The sequence below is a fragment of the Rattus norvegicus genome, chromosome 13 (genome assembly GCF_021556685.1).
Source record: "Rattus norvegicus strain SHRSP/BbbUtx chromosome 13, alternate assembly SHRSP_T2T, whole genome shotgun sequence".
NCBI classification, from domain to species: Eukaryota; Metazoa; Chordata; class Mammalia; order Rodentia; family Muridae; genus Rattus; species Rattus norvegicus.
The window spans coordinates 97,485,298-97,496,258 of NC_141546.1; the positions used below are offsets into that span (position 1 = coordinate 97,485,298).

The following is a 10,961-nucleotide window of genomic DNA, read 5'->3' on the forward strand; positions in this document are numbered from 1 at the left end:
ATGGCTGTGCTACCTCGGTGGTGTCTCTGCCATTCTGTGCCCCAGAGGAATTATGTCTCCTCTGCAAGGCCTGAGCACGGAGGAGCCGGAGAACGCTTCTTGTAAGTGCTGTCGGCACAGACAGCAAGTGACTGACACGCCTGCCTGCTATTCTCACATTCTTCCATTTTCTCCTTTCTTCCTTTAACCTCGTGTGGCGGTAATGAATTTTCATATTAAACATCACCCAAGGGACCATCAAGGTGGATAAAGATGCTCATCATGAAGCCTGACAACTTGAGTTTAGTCTCTGGAAACTATAAGGTAGAACGAGAGAATCAACTCCCGTAGCTCCTGTAACGAGAGAATGTAACTCCTCTGACCTTCTATGCATCACACACACGCACACGCACGCACGCGCGCGCGCACACACACACACACACACCAAGGGTTACAGAGTAAATCTAGATATGAAAGAGTTGCCAGCTCACGCAGTAAGGTCACCTTTCTAAATGCCACTACTTCCAAGTGGCCACACCTCTGTAAATATAGGAAAAAGTAGTTGCTGACATTGAAAAGTTGACTCACAGAAGGATACTCAAGGCCACGGGGAACTGTCCAAACGTCTGCTTGGTCTTTAGGTGTGGCCCCACCCACTTTACGACTCTAGCACCAACCTCGCCTTCCTTTGAATTGAGTGCGTCTGTGCACCTGTCTTAGGCACGGGTCTGCTGCCACAGCTGCTGCAGATGTGAAGAGGTCAGAATGACCGTTCAGAGACTTGGGCAGAAGGAAAGGTGTAGATATATGTCACTGTGTTTGTGTTTGAAGGAGGTAGAAGGGAGACTGGAGAGGTGAGGAGAGGGCACGGGAAGAAGGGAATGGAGGTATGAAGAGGGGACTGAGTGAGTGGAAAGCTTACCCTCCCTGGGGAGTCAGGCTAGGCACCCACGAGCGCTGCCTTCCACAGGGAATTGCAGATGCTGATCCAGAACACGGTCATGCTCAACCTCCTGAGAGATGTCCATGTTAGATGGTGGCACAACAGGGAGAGGTTGTCGTGCCTTTTCCTCCATCACTCTGCAAACCATTCTCCACACGTTGAGGTGGTAACTGCTTATCAAGGACCTCTCCAAAAGATGCTGAAGAAAACTGTTGGGATGGATGCTCACTATGTTGGATCCATTTGCTGGGGAGAGAATTTCATTTCTGTATGAAAGGGGAGCGTGGTTCATAGAAGCTGCTCCTGGGGAGAATCCTCTAGGGCGGTGGTTCTCACTATCCTGACGCTGTGACCCTTTAACACAGTTCCTCGTGGGGTGGTGACCCCCAACCATAAAATTATTTCATCGCTACTTCATAACTGTAATTTCCTGTTGTTATGAATCATAACGTAAATATCGGCTATGCAGGATATCTGACATGTGACCCTTGTAGGGTCGCGACCCATGGGTCGAGAACCGCTGCTCTAGACATCAGGGTTCCCTCTCCTTCTGTGTCCATAACATGTGGATTTTCAAAAACCCACAAGGGGTCTTTCATTGCTCCTGTAACCATGAACCACTGTCTTACGGGATCTCATATAGTGGGTATCTTACAACCTCAGAAAAATGTACCCGACCCAGAAAGAACAGCAAGCAGGAGCTACACCCCGCGACTCAGAGACATCAAGTTGCTTTCCCACCCCAAATTTTATTCAGCGATAACACCGAGAAGGAAGAGCAGCTCAGGGAAGACACCCGTGCCCCCCAGCTGTATCGTCATTAATACTTTACTGTCCCTGATCTATCTTAGCTCAAGCCATTTATTCTTCCCTCTGTCCATCATACTGTTCTGATGCATTTCAAACACATTCCAGACCTCACGGCATTTCCCCTTAAGTATTTCAACATGTGGGTCATTCATTAAGGCTCATATTTCATTTTTATTCTACTTGCAGTAAACCTACTATTCTAAAAATTCACAAACCTCACTTTTATTGTACGTGTACATGGTGTGTGTGGAGGTCAGAGGACAGACTTGGATGCTACTCCTCTGGGGAAGTCGCCTTGTTTTCTCCTTTTTGAGACAGGATCTCTCACTTGGACATGGAGTTCAGTGATTAAGAGGCTGTGAACTCCAGGAATCTGTCTGTTTCTGCTACCCCAGAGCACGCCACAATTCCAAGCCTTAAAAAAAAAAAAAATCAAAACAAAAAACCAAAACAAAAGAAAACCACAAAACCCACATGGATTCTGAGGATATAACTCATATCCATGTCATTGCAAATACCACAGAGACTATGCTCTCCCTAGCCCCCTAGATGCACGCATTTTAATCGTGCATTGTGTAACCCAGTATATAAAACCATGTGATCAAAACTGCTACCAAGATATAAAACATTGCCACACCCTTGAAAGTTCCCTTGTGCTCTGGGCCCAGTCAATCCTGCCTCTTCTAGTCTCCTATTTCTCAGGGTCAGGCACTGTTCTGATTTCCCCAGCATGGCAGTTGGGGCTGTTCTGGAGCAGCAGGCTAACAGAATCCCACAGTGGAATACAACATGCGACCTTGTGTCCAAAGCTTCTCTCAGTCAGGCTGTGTTTGAAGTTTGTGCTTCTTATTACATGAAGTTGGGTTTGTGTTGGTTTGGGATTTTTTTTTTCTGTTTTGTTGTATCACTGGCTTATATTCCATTTTGTACATACATGGGGTTGTCTTCTCAGTTCTCTATTGTAGCACTGTATTTTTTTTTAATTTATTTAATACTTAATAATAATTCTTTGGTTTCCGGGCAAACATCCCCCTCCCCCCCCTTCCTGATGGGTGTTCCCCTCCCAACCCTCCCCCCATTGCCGCCCTCCCCCCAACAGTGATAAGTCATAAATTCAAGATGTATTTCTACATTCTGCTAAGATGTGTCTCATACAAAGCAAACACACATACACACACACACATACACACACACACACACACACACACACACACACGAGTTACTTGCCTCTTGGATTTAGAGTGTTAGAATACTGATGGTGAGTGATGTATGAACAACTCCAGAGACAGTTAAAAGAATGGTGGTGACATAAGAAGTCCGAATATCTATTTGTGAGTGTTAGTGTGTGCGCATGCGCACATGTGTGGAGGTCAGAGGACACTTGCAGGACTTGGTCCTCTCCTATGTGTGGGTCCAGGGAATTCAACCCCTCTGGTTGTCAGTCTTGGCAGCAAGTGCATTTGTCTACTGAGCCATCTCCCCAGGCCCAGAGTCCTCTCAATGCTTACAATTTGAGTTCGTTTGTTTTTAGAGGAAACCCCTTCCCCTGTATGCCCTATTTCATGATTCCATACTCGACCTAGCTGCATTTTATTATAGTTGATTCTTAAATATTTGCCCCTCCAATGAACTAGAAGCTCCTTCATAGCAGACACTCTCTTGTGGGTACCCTGATACATGACTAGTAAACATTTCAAGAATGATCAAGGGGCTGGGGATTTAGCTCAGTGGTAGAGCGCTTACCTAGGAAGCGCAAGGCCCTGGGTTCGGTCCCCAGCTCCGAAAAAAAGAACCAAAAAAAAAAAAAAAAAAAAAAAAAAAAAAAAAAAAGAATGATCAAGGGGGCTGGCAAAATGGCTTAGCAGGTAAGGGTACTGGCCACCAAGTCTGAGGATCTAAGTTTGATACCCAGGATGCACACAGTGGAAGAAAACTGGCTCTTGTAGACCTGTCTTTTGACAACATCAGTGCCACAGCAAGTGCTCCCCCCAATAAAAATAGAAATGCTTTTTAAAAATAATGAATATATAAATTAAAAACCTACATGGAATGATTCACTTACCCAAGCTGCTGTCTCTGTGTTCCCTACATGGTTTAGGAAGCCTTTTCCTATGTCTGTGTCGTATCTGTGTCTATGGGCCTTTTCTTTTATTTAAAGATTTATTTATTTTATTTATATGAGTACACTGCAGCTGTCTTCAGACACACCAGAAGAGGGCATCAGATCCCATTACAGAGGGTTGTGGGCCACCGTGTGGCTGCTGGGAATTGAACTCAGCACCTCTGGAAGAACAGTCAGTGCTTTCAACCGCTGAGCCACCTCACCAGCCCCTTTGAACTCTTTCAAATCCTTTCTCAGTTGTGTGCCCTTTGACTGCTAGCCACACTCTCAGAACTGATGCCTGGGGTAGGAATGCACATTAGGCTCCTTCAATAGATTGGTAGGGCTGAGGACTGAGAAGCAGAAGCTGATGGCCCAGGAATCAAAGCTCATACTTGGAATGCCCGGAACCTGAATGCCCGGAACCTGAATGCCCGGAACCTGAATCCTGAAACCTGAATCCTGAAAGGTGCTAAGATCTTGGAGTCCCACTTCCTGGTTCGTCCAACAGACCAAAGGCTGGAGAGTACCTTCAGACCCTCTGGGATGGCAGGAACCAACACGTCCCCTGACAGTAGGTAGCTCTCAACGATATCAAGCAGAAGGAAACAAGGAACGAGAGGGAGGGAAGCAAGGGGGTGTAGCTTCGAGCTGTAAAATGGTTTCGCTAAAACTGCCATCAGAACCAGCTATTTGGCATCTGTAGCATCACCGATCATGTAAGGAATGGCATCTACTCCCCTCTTCCTAACAGCAACTTAATTATGAAAGCAGTCTTTTTGCCTCGCTGCAGCCCACTGCTATGGGGTACCTGAGATGCCAGTGCCCCAGCTGTCTCTATTGAGAGGCCCAGTTTGCAGGGAAAAAAAAAAAGACAAAATACTTTGCTGCCTTGATTCTGTTGGGAATTTAATTTAATTAGCATCTGATTTACACAATGCACCTCTGACAGCTGTGTTTGCAGAGTCTCTGTGGAAGCGAGAAATTACCATCCATTGAAATCATCATCCCGGCTTATTTATCATCCTGCCACGTCTTCCCAGCCTTGAGCGCTGGGGACTTCTGTGTATTTCTGGCATGCTTCGAGAAGGTTCAGGTAAATAATACTAAAGTGAGTGCACCGGGGTTTGCAGGGGTGCTTAGTGTAGGCTTGTTCTGCAGCCTTAATCATTTGGGGCTGGAAGGGAGGCCCGATCAAAGGACGGGATGCCTTTTCATGTTGGGTTTTAAGAAAGATGAAAGATGTCAAATGAAAAATGCTTAACACCTGGGCGGGAGTTGCTGGCCACTCTGAGGAGGGCGGCTCAGGGTGGATGGGGGAGACTGAAGGTAGAGACACACTGGGACTTCTTCAGGAGCTACAGCTTGACTGAGACAACTAAGAGGTTAGGGGTGGGGGCTGGGGGTTGAGTGTTTAGGTTAGTGACTACCTGGCTCATAAGAAATCCTTGTTAAATATTTGACTGGCTGGCCGAGTGAATGAAGAGTGAGTGAGTGAGTGAGTGAGTGAGTGAGTGAGTGAGTGAGTGAGTGAGGTTCTGAGACATAGCCCTTGCTTCACAGGTCTTTTACTAAAAGGATTTACAAGTTACAATGTATCTTGTAGCTGGGAAGTCTCTCTCAGGGACTCAGAGACATTCTGGAGAACGTAATCATTTGTAGAATAAGACTGCCACCTCCAACACTCCATGGGAAGGCAGGATCCTAGCTTGGATCATCCCTGGCTGACCCATGGGGTTGACATAAGTTCCTGTCCGGCCACCAGCCATTTGTACTTTTGCTTCTCAGACTCTGTTAAGTTCTCTACTTTCTGCTCCCTCTAAGGTACCCCGATCAAGTTCCTTCTCCTTCTTCTGTGCATGTTAAAGTAAGTCTTCCCTTTTCAAAGTGTTTTACACAGCTCATTTTGGGAGGCGCCTCCAAGTCTGATCTTAAGATGACCCTGAGCTGGATCCAGTAAGTCTCAGAACAATGGAGTCCTATGTTCAGAACTGGGAGCCAAGAGAAAAGTGCTGGCCAATACTACAGCATGGGAAGGACTAGAATAGTAAAAGCCTTGAAGAACACCATCAAAACCCAAGACATTGCTGGACTCATTGACTCTCAAAAGCCCTTGAAACACCATTCACTAGCCAATCATGTAGGCAGAGTGAACCCACCTCCTGTTTCCTAGTCAGCTCATTTTCAATAAAGCTCTTTCTTTCGTCACAGTATTGGCTTCTTTGCACATTGGTGCATTTGTATCCTTGCTCTGGAACCATCTAGACATGACTGAAGGATCTTCAGAGTGGTTAAACCCACTCAGTTGACTATACCTTGGTTGAATAAACCTATCATCTAAGAATGATTAGCGTGGCTTAATAGATCATTATCACACCGGGCAAAGCATATGAGATAAGAGACATACACGTGAAGCTCAGAGAAGAGAGAGCATGTGTCTAAATTTGGGTACAAGGGGAGGGTTCAAAGAAATGACAGGAGATCTGAGTCTAGAATGAGAAGAATATTTCACCGCAGGTGATCGTCTTAATGGGAAGAGATAAGAGGTAGAAATCCCAAGGGGAGAAAAGTATGCAGAGATGAAAAATCACGATATAAGACCGTTTTCAGGGGGGCTGGAGAGATGGCTCAGCGTTTAAGAGCACTGACTGCTCTTCCAGAGGTCCTGAGTTCAATTCCCAGCAACCACATGGTGGCTCACAACCATCTGTAATGGGGATGGCTCAGTGGGTAAAGCTCTTGCCATGAGGACCTCAGTTTGGATCCCAGTGGCACAGCATGGGTACATGTGTAATCCGGGATAGAGATGAAAGGATCCAGAATACTGGAGGGCTAGCCAGCCTGGTGTGTGCAGTAATGATCAATAAGAGACACTGTTTCAATAAAGTGCACCAGTATCCAAAATTATCCTCTGACACACACATGAAATGTGACATGGGTGCATGGCACACATATGCACAAAGATTTATTATATATGATTGTGTGTGTATATATATGTATATATGTATGTATACACACATACACATATACTCGTATATGTCCATTGAAATGCGTTTTAGGCTATTGGAAAGAATAAAGTGTCACACTTTAGTTTGATGGACAGTGAAGAGCCAAGTTGTAGCTTGCACAGCAGCAAGTGTGGTGACACATCAGAAAGAGAAACACCCACCAGAGAGGCTAGGAAAAGTAAAAGCAAAATGTTTCCTAGTTCACATGTCATTTGTATACCTGGAAAGTGCCCATTTCCTAGAAATCGTTCTTTTTCATACAAGGAGGATGTTAGGATGGACGTGCAGTTTATACACCTGACAGCCTAGGACTCCTCAAAGCAGACTCCTCAGGCTGCTGCTTCTCGGGATGTACACAGTCCCTCTCGTCACAGATCCTTCTGGAAAGGACAGTGAACTTTATCTGCCTTTTACAGCTCACCAGTGCACATTAATCCGTGAAGGATAAGCAGTTTTCATTTTGTTTAACCTAACTCCTCCAAAAGATTAAGTTTCAGAGATTCTCCTTTTCATATTAAATGCACTAATACCCAGAAGAAGATATCAAAGGTAAAGTAACAAACACTAGATCAGATATCTGACGTCAGGGGAATTAAATGAATTTTCCAAAGGCATGTGCATTCTGAGTAGCAGAGTGAGCGCTAGGATTACCATGAGTGACTCCTTAGCCCATGCCCGGGGTCTATAAAGGTGGCCTATGGGTCGTCACCAGCTAGAGTGCTGACTCTGGTTTTCTGTTTTTCTCTGTTTCTTCTCATCTACAGTATGCAAGAAGTTCCTTCAAGTCCCCAAGTTTGGTGAGGAATTTAAGTTTCTCTTTTCCTAGCGCCTCCCACTGGCCCACCAAAGGGTCAAGAGTAGTTGCTACCAATACAGGGACAAGTTGACAGGGACAAGTTGACAGGGACAAGTTGACAGGGACAAGTTGACAGGGACAAGTTGACAGGGACAAGTTGACAGGGACAAGTTGACAGGGAACCTTTCCATCTTGGCCTGACCCACGTTCCTAATCCACCCACACTGTGAACAGAGCTCCCTTTCAAAATCTTTCTGCCATAGATAGCCCTCTGTGAAAATTCCAACTCTATACTGCCCTCCTCCTTCTTGTAGAGTCTGATCCCAGCAGCCAAGCATCCACACCATGAATGATGGGATTCCCTGAACTCAGGTATGAAGATCTACCTTCAGACTGGTGGAAATGGCTCTCCACACATCCACCTTTCCTTAGTCACCTATTTCCTACACAGATCTAAGAGCCATGGATAGACATGAGTAAACGTTGAGAGGTATTCTGGTTTTTTTTCTGCTACTGTGATAAAATATCCTGACCGAAAGCAACTTATGGGGGAAAGGGGCTTTTTCAGTTTATAATGTTGGGTTACAATCCATTATTGTAGGGATGTCAAGGCAAAGCAGGAACTTCAAATAACTAGGCATATCACACCCACATTCAAGAACAAAAAGAAATGAATAACACACACACACACACACACACACACACACACATACATGCAGGATTGCTTGTAATTCATTTGGTTTTCTTCATTGTTATATGGTTCAGGACCCCCGGCCTAAGGAATGGTGCTGCCCACAGTGAGCTGGATCTTCCCATATTAATTAAGTTAGTAAAAACAATCTCCTGCAGGCCAACCCAAGTACCCAATCTGTCACTGAAACTCTTCTTTCTGGTGAGTCTAGGTTGTACCAATTTGAAAATTAAAGTTAGCATCCTAGGAGGTGTTGAACATATTCTGTTTCTCACAGAAGTCATAGTGTGGCTAGAAGGTGGAGATGTGAAAAGAAAGACTACAAGGTGGACACATGAAACAAACAAGTTGGCCAAAGAAGACTGAAAACCCTTCTTCACTAGGGCAAACAGAACACGCTCAAGCAAAGCCCATGGTATACATATTCAAGAGAAAGTAGGTACCTTGCAAATCACGTATGAGAGCCTTGAGAGTGTTGGTGCAGGGCTTTCTTTCCCAGCTCATCAGCCCACACTCATCTTAAAGTATCTCCTTTTCTTAATTTATTATCTCAATGTCTACCATCTGTCCCTGATGTGATTCTTTCTCCTGGGTCACAAGAACCTGGAAATTTCAGCCACTACCCCCTGGAGTCTGACATACCCAGTAACACTCAAAAATAATTGAAAATTACATAGAAGAGAATTTTAATATACACTCTTGCTGGTCAGTGTTCTGCTTTAGATATTGTCCTGGACACCGACAAGAACAGGGTAACACTGACAATCACTCATGTTGCCCTTGGGAGCCATCTTGCTTTGTCTCTGAAACTAAGGCATTTCCAACAAGACAACTTAAGACAAACCTTTACCTTAAGATACATTTTTGGCCCCAAATACACTCCATTCTAAATAGAGTTTTGTCTGTACTACTTTACCGTGACTTATGTAGCTGGTCAGCAACCCTGAAGAAAACGTAAAGGTTCCAGAGAAAGAGAGAAAAAACCACTTCCGTCTAAGGCACTCACTGGGAACACTTCACAGTTCTTTTCCCAGAAAATCATACTGCCAACTCGAAGTAAGTGAGATCGCTAGGACCAGGCCATTCCGCTGGAAGAGCGTGTTCACACTGCATTGCGGTTAGCATCCTGCCCTCCTTAGCCCTTCTCAGGACAAGCCATACAAGCCAAGCAACTGGAATTGAGATGGCAGACTCTTGAATATTCACCAGGCATTTCCTTTGTGCGCCAAGGCGTTCTCCCCTTCTGCATTCCAAGCATTCGCTTGTAGTCTCTGGTGAGAACTCCCGGGCCTGCCTTTCATCTTCTCATTGTTCCAAGGTAAGGTGGACAGGGGAGTTTGACATTCATACTGTGTTCTAGCCGCTTGCAGTCGATCTGGGAGCAGAGTGAACACAGACCTTTTCTTCATAAATATTAGAGTCTTCGACGTCACCTGGTAAGCCAAAGGGAGTCAAGATAAAGGGTTCTCCGTAATACTGGAAGAGTGTGGGCACGTTTAAATCTAAGTCGTGTGAAGCAACATGAACAGAGCACAGAGCTGTTCTGCATGTGGCATCGTGGGAATGCGGGCCAACAGGCTGGCGTAGTACCTCACTGCATTCAGTAGTGGTAACTTCCTAATGCCTGTTGAATGCCAGCTATATCCATCAGAGCTCTCCAGGGAAACAGACTCCAAGGGATTTATTTGGAGGCACTGGCTCATGTACACATGGGCCTGGCACGTCTAAAGTTTAGACAGCAGGTTACTGGGCTGGAATCGCAGATAATGTGTCATACTGTTGTTTTTGGGTTTTCTGTATGTGTATGTAACATATTTTGATCATATCTAATCCCCGTTACCTTTTCTTACCCACCTTTTATACCTCCCTCTGGACCCCTTCTTCCAAAAAAGGAAAAAAAATGCCCTCCTGTTTTCATTATGACCCACACCGAGTTTAATTAGGGTCTACCCCTGAAGACAAGCCACTCCCCCTCACCACAGCAGCCATTGATTTCTAAGAGTTCCTTGGATAGTGGTGGACTCTTAGGTGCCCATCCCCCATCCATGCTAACACATTAACAGTCTTGGTCGTGTGCAGGCCTTGTGCTGGCGACCCGGGTTGCTGTGACTTCGTGAGTGTACTACCTACCTCTATCCTGTCTTGAAGACAACACTTCCCAGCCTGCTTCCACATTCTCCAGTCTTTCAGCTCTCCATGGCTTTCTCTGAACCTTGAAAACAGGGGATGCTCTGGCTGTCCCGGTGAGGGCTGAGTGTGCCCCCTAGAAACTCATTCTCAGCATTTTGACCAGCTATGAGTTTCCTCATTTAATTCACGCCCACTGCAAAACCGCAGCTCTCCTGCTCAGAGCAGAACCAGTCTGTAACCATAAACATAAACATCAGAGGGCTGTGTGGCAACAGCTCACTTCCATGCTGCAGGGCCGGGACACACTTCTTCCCTTCCTCAAAACTTTAGTTTTGCTCTTCAAAAGCTTCCACTAACTGTCTGAGGGCTACCCAGAATATTGAACATGACTGCCTTTCCCTAAGAGTCAACCGACTGTAGATGTTAGCCATTATCTACAGAACATCTCTACAACCTGGATTAGTGCCCCAAAAGTCTGGGTCCTGGAGCCTGTCGAGATGATC

At 45.5% G+C, this 10,961-nt stretch overlaps 2 long non-coding RNA genes across 2 annotated transcripts; one reads left to right on the plus strand and one right to left on the minus strand.

Moving 5' to 3' along the window:
* Positions 1 to 4,190: 4,190 nt before the first annotated feature.
* LOC108352652 (uncharacterized) lies at positions 4,191 to 6,040 on the plus strand. Its single transcript, XR_015636371.1, has 3 exons — positions 4,191 to 4,407; positions 4,786 to 4,929; positions 5,722 to 6,040. It is a non-coding gene; the product is annotated as an uncharacterized LOC108352652 (long non-coding RNA).
* Positions 6,041 to 8,997: 2,957 nt separating this feature from the next.
* Positions 8,998 to 10,961, minus strand: LOC108352653 (uncharacterized). Its single transcript, XR_015636238.1, has 2 exons — positions 10,459 to 10,961; positions 8,998 to 9,761 (listed from the first exon to the last, which is right to left on the minus strand). It is a non-coding gene; the product is annotated as an uncharacterized LOC108352653 (long non-coding RNA).